The sequence below is a fragment of the Balaenoptera acutorostrata genome, chromosome 2 (genome assembly GCF_949987535.1).
Source record: "Balaenoptera acutorostrata chromosome 2, mBalAcu1.1, whole genome shotgun sequence".
Lineage (NCBI taxonomy): Eukaryota > Metazoa > Chordata > Mammalia > Artiodactyla > Balaenopteridae > Balaenoptera > Balaenoptera acutorostrata.
The window spans coordinates 20,468,937-20,491,950 of NC_080065.1; positions in this window are offsets into that span (position 1 = coordinate 20,468,937).

The following is a 23,014-nucleotide window of genomic DNA, read 5'->3' on the forward strand; positions in this document are numbered from 1 at the left end:
AACAAACAGTAAATGTAATGTTGCAAAGGAGACCTCAATGTATTTCAAGGAAGGAATAAGCCTTTATACATCCTTCTTTATGTAACGACATTAGAAGTCAGTAAAAAATGCAGCAAACGCACACACACACACACACACACACACACACACACACTCCTCCCATTTTCAGGAGAAACATAAACTAAAATACCTATAAACAACTATTTAGTTAAATAATTCTTATGGAATTTAAAAAATTAGAGTCATAACTAAATATCAAATTTGTGAGACCAGCTATACCATTTGATGAAAATAAACTAAAAGAATCTAGAAACAAATAAGCTCTTCTATTTAAACTCTGAATACATTTCGTTATACCCACTTTCTCCTAACTCTCCTTTTAAAAAGTTCCAAAAAATAAAACTACATTAACTGATAAGGACAAGATACATAGGAGAGCATACAACAGAAAACAAGTGATAGCAACAAAGTTTTAGAAACTAGAAAGAAGATAAATGAGGGGTAAATGATTTGGTAGAACAGAGCAGACTCATTTTGTGTTTGTGCGTGTGTAAAATCATCAAGTCCTACAAAGGATCAAGAATTCAAGTTACCGTATATGCCTGAAGCAAGATGCTCTGGTGACTGACAGCAGGCGGCTTTTGTTGAAAGCTTATCTGTGGAGCAGATAGACTTTGGAATCTCCAGTCGTACACTGAACAGCCAGATAGCTGCCCCCCTCTTGCAGAAACGTGGAAAGCTGAACATCAGAGAAATTGGATCAGACATTGTGTGAACTCAGAGATAGCAGGCAAGTTGAATGTGTTTTAGATATTCAGTTGAAAGCAAGACGGTTAATTAAAATTCTAAAGCTCTTTTCTCCCTAAACCACCAGTACTGGCAGTCAGGTTTATAAAACAGAGGTAGGAGATAAGAAGTTTACTTTCTGGGGAAGCTGAACCTCCCTGTGGTAGGTAGAATAATGACCTCCCCAAAAATGCCCTGGCCCTAATCTCTAAAACCAGAGAACATGTTACTCTACATGCTAAAATGGACTCTGAAGATAAATTAAGGCATGGACCTTATAAAAAAGAGATAGAGAGAGATTATTATGGGTGGGCACAATCTAATCACATGAGTCCTTAAAAGCAGAGAACTTTCTTGGCAGGAGCAAGAGAGATGAAGCAAAAGGTGAAATCAGAGAGATTTTTAAAAATTAAATTTGATTAAACCATGTAATTGGAAGTGGTCCAGTGAAAGTCAGGTAAAAGGGCTATCATTTTATGGGAAGGCCCACTATTGGACAAGCTCCATCTGAAACACAGAGCTTTGAATTAATTATTTTGTGTTTCTCTCTTGATTATTAATAGTAGCCAGACAAAATTAAAAATTTGAAAAAAAAAAAAAAAAAATTTGAAGAAACTATCTAAATAAAACTCAGAGACTAAAATTAACAATTGCAAAATAAGTTACTGAGCTATACCAGAGAAATTTTAAATAGATTAGAGAAAAAGAACCACAAGTAATATCACCACAATTATGTGAGATGGCATTTCATCTTGGCAACAAGACAGAGACGCTAGAAAATAGAAATGTTCAGATGAAAATAAAATGGTTGGAAATTTAAAATATTCTAGATATTACAAATAAATGAATATATCAGATGATAAAAGATAAAAAGGAAGTAAGAGAAATTTAAAAAAACAAAAGAATAAAAAATGGAGGCATAGAAATTAACAGAGAAAATATATAAACAAATTTTCAAAAACGAGGAAAGGAATTTCTAGACTGAAAGGATTCACTATAAACAGCACACAATCAGTGATAACTAACTCACACAGCATCCTGGAATTTTAGAATGGTGGAGACAAACAAAGGTTCTGAAAATCCTTCATGATTAGGAGATTAAAACAGGATCATGTAGTAGGCAAAATTCTAAGATGGTCCCATAATCTCCATTCCCTGGTGTTACACTCATGCTTAGGTTATATCATATAGCAGTTAATCATAAGAGGTAGGCTGCCTTAATCATTTGGAATTCTTCTAAAAGGGGATGTAGGCCTTCCTGAGTTCAGAGATATTCTTCTCTGCTGGCCTGGTAGAAGATGCCATGAGTTCTACAGCCATGAGGAAATGAATTCTATCATCAACTTGAATGTGCCTCCAAGCACATTCCCCACTCAAGTCTCCAGACTAGAATGAAGCCAGATTAACAGGTTGATTGCATCTCTGTGAGGCCCTGAGCAGACAGGCCATGCCTGGACTCCTGACCCCAAAACCAAAATAATAAATGTATTTTGTTTTAAGTCAAGTTTGTGGTAATACCCAGCTTAAATTAATGCAATCATGAATCAGAATAGCACTGATATCTTAAAACAAACACTTGAAGCTACATTAAAATGGGAAGAAAAGATTTCAGTTTTCATGTTTACATAGGTATTTCAAGACTTCATGGGTATCAACTGGAATCTTTATTAGGGAATAAAAAGTGTAGGGTATTTCTAAGCAGTGGGATGGTGTGAGCCTAAACTATGCAGAAGTGTTGACTGCGTGAAGACTCAAATCATACCATAGGTAATTCTCTATCACCTAAATATTTAGCGGAATAAGGCTGCGGAGATGAAACTGATATACAAGTAGCAGGTGTGATATTAGGACAGCCCTATTTATAGGAGACTGATAGCATCAAGATAATTTGAAGAACAATGCTAAATTTAGTGAGAGAAATGCATGCTTAAGAATAAATGTTTCAATCCATAATCAGGTCTTAGAAGTTATCAAAGGTGATGGTATCTTAGGAAAGGTTATGTATGTCTCTAAGAATAAGTACTGTGAAAAATTCTAGCACTCAGAATTTTTTGGATCTCTTGTTTCTGCATGAGTCTAGGAGGATTAAACTTTCCTGCTCCCACTGCTGACATTTAAGAATTGCTTAATTCTAGCCACTGGATTGTGAGCAGAGGTGACCTATGCCAGATCTGGGCTGAAGCAATTACTGGACATCATGAGACCCTCCTGCTCTCTCTTCCTCCTGTTCACTGGGGAAGACATGTGCTCCAGAATGTACAGCTACAGGAGAGCAGACTTTCATTAGCCTGGAAAATTGAGTTCTGACATAAAAGACTTGGGACCTAAAATGTTATTGGAAATTTCAGAGCTTTTTATGAGGAAGACATGAACTCATAGTGTGTTGTCATTGGAATTCCGGGCTTGTTTATACTATTATAATTCTAATCTATGTTGACTATATAATGAAAAATGCTGGCAGATTATAGAGAGCTTAAGACAGTTTTCTCAAGATGAGTGTAGAATAGATATAAAAGTGGAATTTGTATGGACCTGATGGGGTAAAATAAGTAGGGTGAGGCTCAGAACTCAGCATGGTGAAGGGATGATTGATTAATTCAGGTCCTGAGTGTGTTTTGTGATGCCCAATGAGTACTTCATTCCAATGTGTCAGGCTGTGCTCTATTCATTACAAGAAAGCAACAACAGAAGGTAAATGGACGGAAGAGGGGCTGTGGTAGGCAGGGTAACGGTCTCCTGAAAGCATCTATGTCCTGATCCCACAGAATCTGTGAATATGACAGGTTACATGGGAAAGGAGGATAAAGGTTGCCAGTGCAAGTAGGTTTCTAATTTGCTGATTTCAAAATAAGGATATTATCCCGGATTACTTAGGTGGGACCAATGTCATCACAGGATCCTTAATAGCAAGAGGGAGACAGGAGAGTAAGTAAGGGTAGTGTGATGTGAGCTGAACTTCACCTGCCATTGCTGGGTTCAAAACATGGAGAAAGGGACATGCATTCCATGAACCAAGGAATGCAGGTGACCTCTAGAAGCTGAAAAAGACAAGGAAATGGATTCTATTCCAGAGTTGTTCTAAGGGAATGCAGCCTGGCTAACATCTTGATTTTAGCCCAGTGATATCCATGTTGGGCTTCTAACCTACACAACTGTAAAATTATAAATCGGTGGATTTTTTTAAGCCACTAAATGTGTGGTATTTATTACGGCAACAATAGGAAATGAATTCAGGCAGTTATATAATAGTCTCTGCAGGCTGACAGAGGGATTACTGGTAGTAATACCACATGCCACTGGAGACAGGCCACTAGGAAGCAAGGGTGACACCGTATCTGACAGCCAGCAAGAAAATAGACACCTCAGTCTTAACAACCACAGATAACTGCATTTCGCCAACAACCTGAATGAACCTGGAAGCTGATTCTTCCCAAAAGCCTCCAGAAAAGTATGAAGCCCTGCCAACACCTTGGTTTCAGTCTTGTAAAACCTAAAGTAGAGGACCAGTGGGCGACCCCTAGGACTTCTGACTTCAGAATGGCAAAACAGTAAGGATGTGGTGTTTTTGTTATTCTGTGTGTTTGTTTTGTTTTAACTGTATTTTGGGGGACTTCTCCTGGGTTGATGTCACAGGTTCTGCATATTAGTCCTTCCTGTTTTTATTTTTATTTTTAGTTAAGTTTTCTTTTTGCTTGAGAAAGTCTTCCTAAAAAAGGAGTCAAAGGAAAATAATTCCTTTCAGTATTTTTCTCCCAAATTTTATTGTCTCTCATGCTCGATTACTAATTTGGCTAGAAATGGAATTCTATCTAAACATGATTTTGTCTAAGAGTTGTAAAACTTTTGTCCAATCTTCTATCCTTCAGCAATGCAATGTTGTTGAAAAATTCAGTTCCAATTGCATTATCACGCCTCTATAGATAAAGTGTTTTTTCCCCTCTCAGCTCTGTTCAGATTTTCCCTAGTGTACTGAAACATGAAAATGAGACTTGATGTAGATATTTTAAAAAATCATAGTGCTAAACATTTTTTGTGCCTTCTTATACTATTGAATCATACTTTTTTCCCAGGAAATGCTACTCTGTTATTTACGTATTTTCTCCAGTCTGTTTGATCTTAATCTCTTCCTGGAATTAATATTATTTGTGTGGGATGCTGTGCAATGTTCCTCTAAGTCTTTTCATTTTTAAATTTTAACTTAAATTGGCTTTCAGTGTTATATCCTCAAAGTTATCTTCCAAACTTTTAATTAAAGTTTTTAATTTTATATTTTTTTACTTTAAATACTCTTTATTTTAATCGGATTCTTCTTTTTTTAGTGGATTTTTATTCCTGTTTTATGGATATAATTTATTTTCTCTGAAAATCAGTTGGTTTTGCTTTGGTCTGTGCACATTTCTTCTGCTGCTTCCATGATCTCTCCTGCCTTTTTCTCATGTTTAAAATTTGTATCTTTTGTTTTTTGCTTTTACATGGGGTACTTTCCTGCTATATCCTGTTCCTTGGTAGTCTATTTATATTTTAAACTCTTGATAGTTGTCTACGAGATCTAGCTCCCATTTTCTCTATGATATTCAAATACTTCCCTCCTTACTCTCCTCCAGCCACAGCAACTTCCTTGCTTTTTTAAAAATAGTAAGTACTTGTTACGCTTGGAGAGATTAAAATGGGGATATCAGTCTCTAGAGTCAGCAAGGAGTTCTGGGATGGATTAATAGGAATAAAAACACCCTCCACATGTATATCCTTTGAGACAAGCAAGCTCGTCCTACCTATGCCCTTCACACTCCCATTTCTCATTCCCCATCCATACGTAAAACTAGTGGCAGCATGATGCTCTTATCACAGAACTTCCTGCCTTGTCCTTCCAAGATCCCTCAATCCCTTGGGCTGACAGCCAATCCAAGTTCCTGGTCTTCATTCCTGAATCCCACCTCTCTCAGCCGTCACCCCAGACACCTACCTGGCTTGTTCCCCCCGCCCCTCCCCTGCCCCTTATCTCTCAGTTGGGGTGGCTTCTTTTCAGTCAAAAGCTTTTAAGAGCTACTTCGTATCTCCAGCTGATTTCCTCTAGAAGGCCCTGGAACACCGGTGTGGAGCCCAGAAAGAAACTCATTGTTATTGCCCCTCTACAAACACTCATTTTGCCTCATCATGTGAAAAGCAGAAATTGCTATTACAATGTCAGTGATATAGTCCATTTGACCTCTGCCCTCTAAGACTTTATGATATCAAAGTTATGGGTTTAGGAACTTAGTAAATATATTTAATGTATGCATTAAAAAAAATAGTAAGAATATTCATCCTGTGTCCTTTGCACTTCTTATCCTCTCTGCCTGGGATTCTCTTCCCTGAGATACCCATGTGGCCAGTTCCCTCACCTCCTTAAAGTCATTGCTTGATTTTCATCTCCTCAATGACACTTCCCTTGGGCATTCTAATTAATATTATAACTAATTCCTCTTTCCTCAGTACTTCCCACACTTCTTATACTGCTCCACTTCTTTTTTTTCCCTTTGTTCATGGCACTTACTTTTAGGATATTTTTGGTTTTTTATCTCCAACGTTTATTGCCAGTGTCCTCCAACAAGGATGTAAGTTCCTAAAGAGAAGTGATCTTGTCACTCATAATTATTCACATATTTTGACACCTAGAGCAGTTACTGGACCATGATGAGTGTGCATTTATTTACTTAATGACTGAACGAATGAATGTGTGATTTAGGGGTGAAACACTAAGAGTGTCTAATGGAACTACTTTATATATGGGTGGGGCTTGTCCCTTCGATGACTTCATGCAATACCGATTGGGGAAGAGGATACTCAAATGTCAGTAGTGTCATGATAGAAGCTAGGGTTGGAATGTGGCTATTTCTAAATGTCCCATTGCTTCCTTGATATCAGCTGACACCTTCCTCAGTAACTGTGAGTCTCACCAGTCACTTTTTTCAGGTCTTTGTCTAGGAGTGTGTACCTAGTGTTCTAGACACAGATGCTCCACAAATATGCTGCATATCTCACTCCTGTTTATGACCCTAGTTGGCTCCTCAGCATTGTCAACCTCCCCAGACATGGGTGACAAATGTATCCTTCTCCTTTCTTTGGCCTCTGCATGTTCTGAATGCAGAGCAGAGGTGTCTGCTAAGTTTGTTACCACTTGTCTATTTTCTGCCTTTTCATCTCCAGACATTCCTTCTTCTTTCCATCTTTATCTGTGAATCTACCTTTTACACATATTTATCTTCATGAAGTCTCAAAGGGGAGAAGAAACACAGCTGGGAATTCAGCATACCTGCCTAATTTTAACCTGGCTATTACTGTATTTTTATTATTATTTTTTATCTCTAATGTCTAGTGTATCTGAAAGCTAGCTATCATTATTATACTATTTCTTATTTACAATACCTTACCTGTATGAAATTTAATAATATATTTTATTTATGGGAGCTCCTTTTTTAAAATTTTTTATTTTATTTTATTTTATTTTTATTTATTTATTTTTGGTTACATTGGGTCTTTGTTGCTGTGTGTGGATTTTCTCTAGTTGCGTTGAGCAGGGGCTACTCTTCGTTGCAGTGCACAGACTTCTCATTGTGGTGGCTTCTCTTGTTGTGGAGCACGGGCTCTAGGCATGCGGGCTTCAGTAGTTGTGGCACGCGGGCTCAGTAGTTGTGGCTCATGGGCTCTAGAGCACAGGCTCAGTAGCTGTGGTGCACGGGCTTTGTTGCTCCACGACACATGGGATCTTCCTGGACCAGGGATCGAACCCTTGTTCCCTGCATTGGCAGGTGGATTCTTAACCACTGCCACCAGGGAAATCCCTATTTATGGAAGCTCTTTATTTCCAACTCCATTAAAACTCATGTTGAAAGACATATTCAATTATTCAGTTTTATTAAACAGGATATGGTACTTTATAGAAACAATAGTTTTAAAAGAATTTAAAAAAATAGATATTCATTAAAAGGCCCCTGAAATTAAATGTGCCCAATTAAAAAACTTTTTTTTTGAATTTTATTTTTTTTTTTATACAGCAGGTTTTCATTAGTTATCCACTTTATACATATTAGTGTATATAGGTCAATCCCAATCTCCCAATTCATCCCACCACCACCTCCCCCTGCCACTTTCCCCCTTTGGTGTCCATACGTTTTAAACAACAAAACTTTTTAGAGACAATGATATCTTTTTAAATAAAATTGTAAAACTGAGAGCTGATTGATTGATTTGTTTGACTCCTTTTAATTTATTGATGGATATTTTTGATTTTCACTAGATAAAAACTGAAATTTGAGTGTAGATTGTTGTTGAGAGGAGGTATATAATATAAAAAACTAATACTATGAAGATAAATAGTCTATGAGTATGTTTGTAAACTAACTAACCTTCTCTGAGGAAGCTAGTAAAATCTGTTGTTTAGAGACATTATGTAGACTTCTTGTTTCAAAAAAAAAAATCTCCCTAAGGACCTAAAGTTTCAAAATGACTTTGACAAGTTTTTTAAATGACCCAAAATAAATAAGATGATATTTTCTTCTTTTCAGCACTGCTTCTAATCCCTCTGAAACTATTTGTTCAAAGACTCACGTAAAAAATGATATAACCACATCAGCCTATAATTATAATCACTCTTACTTTTCAATAATTTGGTATTTCAAGATACTAGTTCCTCATGATCGAGTGTTCCTTACTTTCATTATCACAAGCCGTGGTTTGTTTATGGTGCTAATCTGTTACTTTTAACAGCAATGGTTTTAATTTTATGAATAGCAATTTTGGTAGAATTTAACCAAAAAGGAACAAGTCAAAATTAAATAAGTTAGAAGTAGGACCTATTTATTTTGACTGAATTAATGTATCTCCTCAGTTTATTTGGTGATATGACTATTTTGAAGCCAGCAACTCTGCTTCAGTTCTCCTTGCTTGCTACAATGATTTATGTGTATGCTAACACAAATTCATGTCCCAAAGTGACAGCTTGAAAGACTACAAATGTTGCCCAGGTGTGAAATACATGAAGTTAGGTATTCAGTGGGTGGTTCCAGTAGGTCAAATACAATTTATCACACCTGATAAAAATATCCTTGGCTAGATCCAGTTACATTTGTAACATCCTCAAATGAATCACATATTAAAGAAAAAAAACAGATTGACTAACATATTTCTCTTCTTTTGACCTTGGTGATCTGCTATCCTGGTTGTCATTTGGTATGTCTACTGTGCTATCTTCTTCATTCTGGGCATAAGTTTTGCATTGTGAAAGTTTTTAACGCATTTCTCAAATCTTTTCATTATTATCAAACATCAACGTTGAGCTGAATGTGTGAAGGAGAATTCAGAATTGAGTAGTAAAGTGAAAAATTGTTTTAAATAGCTGATAATTTCATTTCTATGAGATAGTTTTACAGTTAAAATCTACTTTGGGTTGTGTCTCCATGTTTATTAATTCGTAAGAGGAGATTGTGCATACACCTTCATGATATTGTGTATACACCTTCATGATATTGTGTATGCCTTCTCATGAGAGAATGTGGTATCAGAAGATGGTCCAGGCTTAATATTCAGAGGTTTAGTAAGTCAGAAATTGTTCCATCACTAGAAATTCTCAGAAATTATTTGACTCCTCTGTTCCTTCTTGCAGTGATAATCTTAATTTCATTCAAGGGTAAAAGCTAACCATTTTCCAGTTCAGTGGTTTTGGACTGTGACAAAAAAATTATTTTCTCAGGACCAGGAGAGACCATTTTCTGCTTGTGGCTGAAACATATGATTGGGGCAGCATGTTAGGAAGAATTCTAAGATGGCCCACAGGATTTCTGTCCCTGGTATTCAGGGCTTACCTCTGAGTGTACATTAGACCTGTAAATATGAGATTAGTCACCCCTGTGATTATGTTATATAAGATGCCATCATAGCTGACTGTAGAGAGGGATTTTCCTGTTGGCTTTCAGAAGTAAGCTGCCATGTTCTGGGCCACGTGGCAAGGGACTATGGGTGGCTTCCAGAAGCTAAAATGTCCCCCAGCAGACAGAGCAAGAAAAAGGGGACCTTGATTCTATAGCCAGAGAGAACTGAATTCTGCCAACAACAGCATAAGTCTGGAAGATGTCCCCAAGCTTTAGAAAGAAAGGTTACCCAGTTGACATCTTGATTTTAACCTTGTGAAACCCTGAATGGAGGATTAGCTAAAATGTGCTAGACTCCCGACCCATGGCAACTGTGAGATAATAAGTATGGGCTTTTTAAAGCTGCTGAGTGGGGTAAGTTTACTCAACAATAGCAAACTAGTAAGAGCAGAGAGTGCAGTCTGACCTAGTAACTAGAGAACTTGTTAGGTTTCTGAGGAAGAATAGTTAGTGTTTTAATTTCGTCAGTGCTAAAAGAGTCTGAGGTTAGGCTGGCTTCATAGATTCAGAGTGAAAAATAAATGTATAATTCTAGAAGAAAAGGTTGAAGGGAAGATTGTATTTTAAAGTTGGTCATGATAAACATGCGTTAGCATGATATATATCACAACAAAATTATTTTTGCACATTTTAATACAATTTGTAAAGGCTCATGGACCAAAATATTTTAACTGGATGTCACAATTAAAATAATTTACAAGCTCTGTTTGATTTAAGGCTATACTAATCCAAGATCATTAATTCTTGTAATTATGCTCAGTGCCATTTTTTACTGCAAAAGAGAACATGTATAGCACAAGACTCTATGCAGTTATTCTTTAAATTACTATAAAGAATATTTCACCAATGAGAGGCTGATGTTTTATATTACTTAAATAATGAATGTGGTAACAAATAATTTGCAATTTGAAGTAAATGAAGAGGTTGTAAATTTTAAATGTTTGTGCTTTTAATTTTGTCTTCTGTGTTTCCTTTTCTATATGTGATGATAGAAGCAGGTACTGACTTAGGATTTAAATGTGATAACATTGTTAAAATTATTATATCAATAAGGAAGGAAGGGAAACAATGTCCATTTGAGAAAGAGCTAAAATCTAGATCTAAGACTGATATCCTACAAATTTTGAGGGAAAAAACTTTCATTTAATTCTCTTCATATATCTAATATCTAAGAGTGAAGGTAATTCATCATGAAAATGCTTTATACTAACACTCTGAGAACTTTCATAAGTTATGAAAGGAATTTCACATTGCTCAAAAAGACATCCAAGAAAGCACAATACACAAATCCTTTGGGAAATACTTTTCTCATAATATAGAAGTTGCATGCAAAGCAACATTTGTAACAGAGGTATGAGTTGTTAATACAATATAAGGAATACCCGTGCACATACAGTCCTGTTTAATAACTGAGTATACTGTCCCTTGAAGCCTCCTTCTAACCATTCTTTTATCTACTACATGCAGAATTTTCTTTGTAAGTTTGCTTTTCTTTATAAATCTACTATCCAAGCCTGTGTCCTTATCGGTACAATCCACTGTTTTACACATAGGTGAACTTTATGTGAAGGGGATCATAATGCATTTTATACATCTATTTTCAACAAAAAGTAGGAGAACAAAAACAATGGGGGATTAGGCAAAATATCTAGAAAAAATCGTGATTGATTACAGAGGGTTTCACAGTGATGTTCTGTCTGCCATGGTGGCGATGAGGTTAAATCCTCAAAGCTCCACCTTTCTGTCTTAGATAGAGTTGTGCTAATCAGTCGGAGTTCACCACTCTCTGCTTCATCTACTTTTCATTTCTTTACAATTGACCTACTGAGGGAAATATTATTTCTTTATCAAAGGCAATAAAGTAAATTAGGTTACTGCCCAGCTTATTTAGGTGGTACATTGCTACTCTGCTTTAAAGATAATTATGCATGGTTCAATCTTGAGTTTAAGTTTAAAGCTTAGATTTTTAAAATGCAACCATATTTTCAAGTTCATTGAATAGTGGAAGGGGTGGGGAAGATCACCTCAATTTCATCATCCATATTATCTATAAACATATAAAACTTTCATTCATTTTCTCTCTATATGTATCTATGTGTAGAGCCTTGGCCAGATATTTAGGTTATACTGATAAAAGGTCATGCTTTTCATCCTCAAATAGGTCACAATAAAGAGCAGAAGTTGGTAAAGTACAGTTTCTGGGCCAAATCCACTCCCTCAACTCTTTTTGTGAATCATACGTTATTGGCACACATCCATGCTCAGCTCCAATGATGAGCTGAGTAATTGTGACACAGATCATTTGGCCTGGAAAGCCTAAAATATTTACTTTCTGGCCTCTCACAGAAAATATTTTTTGACCCCAGATATAGAGGAAAAAAACCAGTTAAATAGATAATCAAAATTCAGTAGGTCTAATTTAGGTATTTGTATTTGTTAGTAGTCTAACTTTCCCACACAACTATTATAATTTCTTAAATTATCTCCCAATAAACTACCTGTACTTGAATTCCTATCTCAGGGTTGTTTGGGGGAAAACCTAAACAAAGACAGTTGGTGCTGGAGGAGGATTTCTAGCAAACAGATTCTTATTGTGTGATTCCTGTACTGGGTCACTCTCTGGCCACTGGTGGTAATAAGATAGGGAGTGAGCACTCTTAGCCCATTAAATATCTGAAGTACTGAGACCCTCACATGTTGTGGATTTAGATGGAATAAAGGTAGGAAGGTTCATACTTGGCTGTAAAATCACTCTAGTATTTGAGAAATATTGGAAAATGGCAATTATAAGTAATCATAAGGAGTGATGAGGTAACTGGAAGATCCTAACTGAAATCTAAGTCCTAAAAGAAAAAAAAAAAAAATGACAGGCTCAAGTAGGCCAACTATCAAGTCAGAGAAGCTGATGTCCTGTTTAAAGAGAGTTTCCTCTGAAAAAATAAGCCACTTACAAAAGTGGGTCAATTTTCAGCCCTGGTGAACATGTTATGCTAAAGTGTTCACTGCGATAGGAAAGAAGTGAGACCCTGAGACCTGAGGCTGGGACAACTAGCCAGATGCTCTCAGACACCTGAACCCACAGATAAGTTTAACCCCTCCAGACAGCAGAAGTGGTCCCTGCCACTTATTACAGAATAGAGGCCTCCCTTTATCTGGAAAAGATGCAAAGATATCAACTGAAACGGAAACATTACTCAAGTATGTTTACCTTCCTCAATATATGTCTTTACCTGCCCAAATCACTAGACTAGTGGTTCTCAAACTGTGATGTACATACAAATCACCTGGACAGAGGGTTAAAATTAAACATGTCAGTCCCCACCTCCCCAAAAATTCCAATTTGCTAAATCAGGGTGAGTTACAAATGTGTGTTTTAACAAGCTTATAGGCAATGATGCTGCAGTTCAGGGATAATGCTGTATATTATACTCTCCTATACCAACAACTTGAGTCAAGTCTCAGCTTGGCTCCATAAGTGCTGCCCTCGCACTTATGTATAAAGGAAGAAAGTATAAAAATGAATAAACAGAAGCCTCAATTAAAATAGAGTCAGGAGACCAGAAGTGGGAACTCTCACACCCTATAGTGATAGCAGAGCCCAACAGGAGGAAAAAGAATTGCTTTTGTTGCCTGGCAAGAGCTCAGTCAATGAGAGCCTTCACAACTCAGTCGATGGAAAGCAACCTAAACTCTCCATTCCTCCAATGGACTCTCTGTTTACCATAGCCCTCTCACCTTCCTTTTCCCCTATATATGAATCCTCTTCTCCTTGTTACAACAGGACTTGCATGTGGCTTACCATGGTTGCAGACCCTGAATTGCAGTTCTTTGCTGATCTTGAATAAACTGGCAGTATTTATTGCTGGAGAAATAACTGGCAATCTATTTGTTTTAGGTCAACAAAAAAGATTATTTACCAAAGGAGTTGAAGAATCTGGATCTATACCTGCAGGTACCAGGAGAACGTGTCTGCAGATGGATCATGAGGGTCCTGGACCCATGAAGTGCAGAGACATTAAACTGATTAGGGGAGAGTTTGCTGATACTGGGGAAACTCTCCCATGATTCAGGATTTCACATGTTGTTACGGAGCTGATTCTATGATGCTACTGAAGTTGACCAAGACAGTTTTAACATTCCCCTCACATTTGTTTTTCTCAATTTTTGTAAAACATTTTATTGAGGTATGATTGTTATACAAAAAGCTGTGCATATTTAATTAATGAAACTCCACAAGTTTGGAGATATGTATATTTCTGTGAAAATATCACCATAATTTATGCCATAAACATATTCATTGCCTCCAAAAGCTTCCTCTTGCCCTCTTTATTTATTTATTTATTTATTTATTTTTTATTATATTATTTATGTGTGCGATAAGAACACATATGCAGAGAAAGTATTTGACAAAATTCAACACCTTTCATAATAAAAACTCTCAAAAAATTAGGTGTAGAAGGAACTTATACAATAAAGACCGTATTTGAAAAGCCCACAATTATCATTCTACTCAAGGATGAAAAACTGAAATTTTTTTCTCTAAGATCTAGAAAAAAGCAAGGATGTTAACTCTCACCACTTCTGTTCAACACTGTGTGGAAGTTCCAGCCAGAGCGATTAGCCAAAAAGAAAACAAAGAAAGAGAGAAAGAAGGAAAGAAAGTGATACCAAGCAGGGCCCTGTGGGGCTCCTGTGCACAAAAGACTTTCTGCGTCCCCCATTTCTGTGATTACTGGCAATAGGCTTCATGCAGCCTCCATAACCTTCCCTGAGTTCCAAAGGGCAGGTTCCAGTAGTTGTTAATTAGGGAAGGGAGGGGATGTGAGACAATGGAGAAACAAAGAGTCAAGAGATATAACAGTGCAGCCTTGGGGCAAGGTCCTGGTGCCCCATCAAGGGATACATAAAATATCTTCAAGCTGTTTTGAAGATACTGAAGCCCCCGCCAGGTGGGAGAAGTTAAGGGTTAACAACGGTATGCTGAACACAAGCACGTGGACCCCAGGCCAGATGGAACCTGAAGGGTGATGATGTTGACTCCCACTTACCTCACCACCAACCAATCAGAAGAATGTCCATGAGATGATCACGTCTGCTTTGAACCACTACTATAAAACTTCTCACTACCCTCTCCGACTGGGGACACACAGTACACAATTTTCAGGGCATTAGCCCACTGTGGCCCTTTTTGCCTGGCAAAGCAATAAAGCTCTTCTTTTCTACTTCACCCAGAACCGTCTCAGATTTAGTTCGGTGTCAGGGTACAGAGGCAAGATTCAGCTAAGAAAGGAAGGAAGGAAGGAAGAAAGAAAGATGGAAAGAAAGAAAAACAAGGCATCCAAATTGAAAAAGAAGTAAAATTATCTGTTTACAGGTGACATGATCTTGTATGTAGAAAGTCCCCAAGACTCCATGAAATAAAAAACAAAACTGTTAGAATAAAGAAATTCATTAAAGTTGCAGGATACAGAATCAGCATAAAAACCAGTTGTGTTTCTATACATAAACAATGAACTATCCAAAAAGGAAATTAAGAAAACAATTCCATTTACAATAGCATCAAAAAGAATAAAATACTTAGAAATAAACTTAACCCCTCATCTTGACTTAATATTAGACAGGCTTCTTCCTGCTGTAGGCCCCTGACCTCCCTTTTCTTAGAGCATTTACTAGTTGAAAGTTTGCCCCTTTGAGATGTAAATCTTTTTAAAAGCCTCTTGCCAGGTTCTACAACCCAGGACTGCCTTTTTCAAGGACCTGGGAGCCACCCCTTTGATATGTAATCATCAAGGATGGTAATTCCCCTTTGTTTTTATTTTTTTTAAGGTTTACTCTCTTAGAAACTTTCAAATATGCAATACAACGTTATTAACTATAGTCAACATGCTATACACTAGATCCCCATAACTTAGTTATTTTAAAGTTTGTGCTTTTGGATAGAATGCCCCTTGTTCCAGTCACTATGGGAGGATAGAAATCTAGTTTCCTTCAGTGGGCATCTTGCTCCAAGATATAAAACTACCTGCACTGTTCCTATAATAAAATTTAAAATTAGCTGCGAGCATTTTTACAGCCCGCGAAAAAAGAGACTATAATGGCTCATGTTGCTCTTGTCATGCAAAGTAGGAAGTACATTATTTTTTGTGGGTGAATGTATTAGTTTTCTATTGCTGTTGTAGCAAATTACCAAAAACTTAGTTGTTTAAAACAACACAAACATATTAACTCACAGCTCTGTAGTCAGAGTCTTAGTGGGCTGACTGTTGCTGGTTTCACAAGGTCAGAGTTCAAGTTTTGGCTGGCCTGGGCTCTAAGGAAAAATCTGCTTTCAAGATCATTCAGGTCGTTTGCAGAATTCTTGCAGCTTTTTCTGCCCTAGATCCTTGCTGGCTATTATCCGGGGGACTCTCAGTTCCTTACAATCACCTGGATTCCTGCCCTCTTTGCCCCCTCCATCTTCAAACCTGAAGGATGTTTTGTCCTTCTCATGCTTTGAGACTCTCTTAACTTCTCTTCTGCCGAAGGGCTTTTGCTGCAGCTGTAGACAGTTCTCTGCTTTTAAGAACTCCTGTGATCAGACTGGGCCTCGACATTTATTCCAGGTTAATCTTATTTTAAGATCCTCAACCTAAATTATACTGCAAAGTTCGTCTTCCCAAGTAATATAATGTATTCATGGTTCCTGGGTTTAGGGAGTGGCCATGTCTCGGGCGCCATTCTGCCTACAACAAGGAAGAACTTTACCAAAACAAACACATGAACGAACTCTTCAGATGTGACTTCAGAGGGGTCACAGTGACCCAAGAAATACTGTCCTCAGTATCCCTTATGTTATTCATGCAAAACACATTTCCTTTGGCAAGTGCGACTTTCTAAACAATCTGATTTCATGGCTCTAAAACGTTTGGTCAACGCAAGGGTACTGTAGAATCCTTTAGAAGTAAATTGTCTCAAGATATTGATGTATGGTACACGTACTTTTTAACAATGATCTTGAAATTCTATTTTCTCCAACGAACTTTTTTGATAGAAGATAGAATTAGGTACTTTTCCTTAAAAGTCTCTAATAAGTCCCTGGAATTGTGGTAATTCTATATTGTACATTGATAGATTTGTCCATTTTGCAAATTTGGTAAGTAAAAAATGAGTTTGAGTATCAATTATTTTTTGTCCTCCTTTGTCAACAGAATTATGTAGGTAGTTCCCCTCAACTATCAGGTGAACTGAAAACAATGTTTTCCATATTTAAATTGGTTGCATTACTTTATGTACATAAAGTGCTTGAAAATCAGCTAATATTTTCCTTGAAATGATGACGATGCCTCATTTTCACTCTTTCTAAATGTGCTTTCGTTGCTGAGAGAATTTAGTATGCTGTGTGATATTTCTGGCCTTTTGGCAAATCAGGCATACCCTGAATGTAATGATAACCCCTACCCAGCAGGTACTTCTAAGTGAATACAAACAAAATTATCTGTGTGCAAATGTTCATATAATTATGGTTCGACATGATGTGAGATAAGACACTTTATTTTCCTTATTATCAATAGGCAGATCGCACACTTAATTTACTGATTCCAAAGACATAAACAACTAATTTCTGATGCACAAAACCCAATAAAATCGATGTTTGATACCATACCTTTATATATTTTGAAAGGAAATCTTTATTTTTGTATTCTTATTTTCTTTCATGTACTAATAATAAGTTTTGAAATGTTTCCTCTATTTTTAAAATCTATATTAAAATCCATATTTTGTTAGTCTTCTAGTTATTTTAAAAATAATAATAAACAGGGAATTCCCTGCTGATCCAGTGGTTAGGACTCTGGACTTTCACTGCTAAGGGCCCCGGTTCAATCCCTAGTCAGGGAACTAAGATCCTGCAAGCCATGTGGCCAAGAAAAAAAATAACCAAGTACTTCTCATGAAAATATTGCATTGAATTAATACATGCTATATATATACTTTTTCAGTATTTTCTGATACTCAAGTCTTGTAACTTATAGAATAAACTTGAAAGTAAAAGCTGTTGATTAATATGATTTATTATTTCTGTTTGAAAATTTGTAAACTGCAAAGTCTCCCAAATACTTATCAGCTCCAAGAATGAATAAATACAGACTATTAAGCTCCTGTAACTCCATGTCTAAACCACCACACAAGCTGCCATATATTACTCACAACTATGGATGAACTGATGCTTGTGTTTTATGAAATAAATGGTGGAAAAAGCCCAGAAATGGTAATTCAAACATGTTAGAATCTCATCTCAGCCACTGACAAAGGGCCTTAATTTTTCCTTTCCTTGCTGTAAATAATAAAATTATCCTTCAGAGAGTTGGGTCAAATGCTGTCTCTGGTCTTACATTGCTTTGGGGTGTATAGGGAGCAACTGCAATGGAGCAACATTATTTGCAGATGTGATTTCATATTTTTAATGTGTTCATTTCTTATTCATGTATGCTGAGTTCCATTTTTACTAAAATATAGATTTTTAGTTATTATGAAGAATATTGAGTAGAAGCAGGATATATTTTGTAATCATTTTTATTTATAAATAGTATTTATGTTAGTATTTATTTCTTATTTTAGATTAGAAAAATAACAAGGAGGCATAAGTCAGGCTAAAATTTTGAGTGAGAATTTTAATAAACAGACATATATTTAGGATTGTAGAAGCCAACATTTGGACTTAGAGTAAAAGATCTAGAGTAAAAGATCTTATTTGAATTACCTGATTTCAATATGAAGAAAGCATGCTGGTCAAGGCTGTCATTTACTTGATTGTCGCCACAGGTCCCAGCTTCACATCCTCAAGTGTCACTCCATTCAATTTGGGACATATGCCTCCATTAATAAATCAAGAAGAGGGGATGATTAAAGCTCTGGATTTAACAAATCAGTAAACTGAGTCATACTTTGCAGTAAACTGCATATAATTAATTAGTTGAAATACATAATATATATACACATATATAAATATGTAATATACATTTATAACTATATAATATACACATACATATATTATTACAAAAGAATATAGAGCTACATTCCAATTCTTTTTCACTAACACATTTGGGGACCTCTTTGGCCATATAAAAAAATCTCCTATAAAATCTCCCTATCATCTTTTACCCTTATTCTCATTTGCATTCTTACACCAGCTCAGAGACTGTGCTGATCCTGTAGATTATTATCAGATCAATCAAATCTTTATCTCAAAGCTTTTTTCTTAAGTTGTGCAGAGTTTTCACACCACCTACAATGTCTAGAATGTTTATTCTACAAAGCAAGAAGGATTCATGTCTATTTATCTTGATCTAGCACTTTCTGTCTCTATGGTACTGAATAAACTCAGAAAAATGCAGGATTTTAAAGATATGCTTCTCTATAAATATGAATCCATCTTTCTAAAGACTGCCAAAATGACATTTTCTTTAGCATTTTTTTCTGATGGATAAAGGATATAAATCTCCCTGATTTTAAATGGAAAAAAATAACTTTAGGTTATGTATTACCTGAAAGAAGTCCTTAAATTTATGGTTTCTAGGCTTAAATGCCATTGAGATGTCTCTAGTGTTTCAATATTTAACAATTTCTGAGCCATGTAAAAGCATTAGGACAGATACTTCTCGTATACTGGCAGTGGTGTGTGTGTGGGAGGGGGAGAAGATCTCACTTATTTTTCTTTTAATTTCCCCCAAACCTCTAATTTAAGAAAGACTTTCAATAAAAGTGATCTCATCCTCAAATCACTAAGTATTTACTAACTAATGTATATACATAGTTCCATTCAATTCAATTTAGCAAAACAAATGATCAAGCATGCCCTATCTGTCAGGTAGTTGATAACTGGAAGAAAATATAGCCGAAATTAGCTATACAAGTTAGTCTTAGAAAGTCCACTTACATTTGGGAGGTGAAAATGTAGCCACATAAATATGACACATAGGTCACATTGTGGTGGTATTTGCAAAGTGTTACAGTAATGGATGAGGAAGATTTACATTTCATCTTCGGAGTTGAGGATATATTAGTATTAGTTTTTGAACAATGACCAGGAAGTTTCCAGCTGGATATGGCAAGGATAATGCAGGCAGTAGAAATTGTATTGTCTGAGAGCTTAACAAAAGCACAGATCCTTTTGATCTGGTAATGTGCATGTAAGAGGAATGAGAAAACTGGTCTGACTCCAGACTCAGATCTGTCTGTACACCTGAACAAAGAGTTTTTTAAGGAGAGGCATAATAATGTGATTAGAAAGAATATTAGGAATCTTGAATTGGAAGGTGAGTCGTTTGGATTAGAAGGATATGGTAATAGTTCAGCATAAGGATAATGAACACTTGAACTAGAGCAGAAGTGTTGAGGAAAAAGATAAGTATATGTATGTGTGTACATATATACACAGACATACACACTTCCTTGTTTCATAAGATTTAAAAATTCTTTTGATGATGGGACACAACATGCTGACACTTGCATAGATGAAAGGCAGAACTCTGTATTACTTACAGCTAAGAAGGAGAGAACACTGTCACACAGGGCCACACAGGAGGTGGTGACTGGGTAACAGCAAGATGGAGCTGTAGGGGGCAGCTTATCTATGACAAGTAGAGGGGGGTTAGCTAGGTTTCTGGGGCTCTTGGTGGGTTGCCAAATTTGCATAATTCTGTGGGCTCCAGGACAAAGGGGCTGTCCCCAGTTGTTTGGTACCTGACCTTGGGGAAATTAGAGCAAGTGCATAGTGGCCTGGAGTGTGAGAGCTGAGTAAGAGAAGTGGGTAAAGTGTGGAATTAATTAGGCTGCTCGAGGAGGACCAGCCCCTAGTCAGTCTCTCCAGAGTGGATCAAGACAGCATTTAAAATAAAAAGAAAAAACCTGTGTTATACTCATAAATATTTCCCATCTCATCTACATTTTTCTTCTCCTCTATGTCTCCTCTATGTTCTTTATCCCTAGAACAGTGCTTTGCAAACAATATTTCTGAAATTCTGGTATTAAGAAACTTAAACTATATTTATTTGATTTATATTTACAGACACTGTACTCACTAAATCATATTTACAGTAAGTAACTTTACTTTTCATGGAATTTGCATTCATACTTATCACACAAAGTTTAGAAAATTCACATTGGCATGAAGAATAGAAATCACTAGTAATTATAATATCCAAAATGTCTCCTATTCAAATTTTTCTCTGTATCTTTTGTTTTTTGTAACATATCATTTCTCTGTATGTAACATAATTCTGTAGTTCTACCCCAAATGAGAAAGTACTAACATAGGGTTTTATAATTCACTTTTATCATGTTATGATATATCACAAATATCTTTTCATACCTATCAACGTTATTTTTCTACACCATTTTAATGGATGTTAATATATGAATGGGTCATAATTTATAAAATATCATTTTGTAAATTCTCTTATAAGCATCTCTGAATATACTTCACATGAATGCCTAAGTCTACCTTAAAATAGTTTCTGTTTGAAAATGAATCACTGATTCAAAGAATATGAACTATTTTAAAGTTTTTGGTAAGTATTACCATATTTACATCAAGAATAGACTATCACATTTGTTACAAATTCTCCAATTTGGAGGATATTATTTAATGTTTTCAATTGAATACATGACAAATGCAAATTTATTTGGTTCTTTGGTTTATTGGTTACTAACTTAACTAGATTGAACAGTGTTTCATAATTTATTGCACAGTTCTGCTTTTGTCTCAGGGTATTTTTTTCCTAATGATTAATTAATTGCCCTCAATACCAATCGAGCAACTCATGCTACTGCTTTTATATAGTGCTTTATTTATTTGCTAATCACATATGTGTAGTTGAGCATTTCTGAACTTTACAGTTCATATTGACTTGTCTTTTTAACCATGGCTTTCTATCTTATTATTTTAATAATTAGAACTTTTTAACAGATTTTAATATCTAGTTTTTAAGCAAGCCTTATTTCACCATTCTTTCTTTTATTTTATACATTGCTGGTTCTAAATAAATATTAGCCTGGTCCTCTAGAAAGCAAAGCTTGAGATAAGGCAAATGTGATGATATTAGATCTCAGAAGTACAAACTTCCTACCAGGGTAGTGATGGTGATGAAATAAACAGCAGTGAGGCATGGAAATGTGTGAAGTAAGGCAATACAATGTGCTTAATAAGAAGACTGAAAGAACCCACCAGATCTTTTGGTGGGTGTGTTTACTGAGTATTTGTGTCTCAATTGTATCTGTGGGATTTTCATTTATAAAGGTGACTGAGTAGTGACATAGATGTCAATGCCATTGAAACAAGAAGTTATTACTTACATTTCCCAAGAGAAGGGGGCATGCATGCCATGCAAGTCCACATGGGAAAGAACCAAATTTGGGTCAGGAGGCAGAAGGAGAAGCAAGGTGAAAGCATAGGACCCAGCATTAATTGGGGAAAAGCCATGGCAGGATGGGGTAAACATTTAGGATTGGCCAGTTTGAATAATTCTGTGGGCTCTGGAGCTCAGGCGCTGGCCTCTAGTTGGCTAGTACTTGGCGCCCAGTTGATTTAGGGCAGCAGATATATGGCTTGATGTATAAAAGATAGACAAAGGAGATGTATAAGGATATGGATTCAGAATCAGCTGTCTATAAGAAAGGTGAGCTCACCAAAAAGTTATCATTGTAACAATGAATAAACAAAGACCACAGTTAAAATAGAGTCAGGAGGCCAAAAGGGGGAGCTTTCACATCCTACACAACAGCAGAGCCCAACAGGATGAAAGACTTCCTCTTCTTGCCTGGGAAGAGCTCAGCCAATGAGAGACTGTCACAACTCAGCCAATGAAAAACCACTACACTCAGACCTCAATTCCTCCAGTGGATTCTTTCTTTATTACAGCCTAACCAGCTTCCTTTTCCCTTCTTTAAAAAAAGTTATTTTTTCCTTGTTGCAGAAGACTTGCACATGGTTTCCCATGGTTGCAGCACCCGAATTGCAGTTCTTTGCTGATCCTAAATAAACCCTCTTTTGCTGGAGAAATAACTGTCAGTCTGTTTGTTTAAGGTCAGCACTATCTCTAGGGATTAGCTAGCTCTGAAAGGACCAAACTTTCCTTAGCCAGCTAGGTATCCTCAGTATGTCAAAACATTATAAAATATAAAAATCACAATACAACATAGTCATTCTGTCTAAAGTTGGAAAGAAGAAATTGCACCTCAAAGCAATCCGAGGGCAGTTATCTTCTCATTTTTTCTATGTTATATATTGAATTGTATACCCCCAAAAGATGTTGAGGTCCTAACCCTCAGTATTTCTGAATTTGACC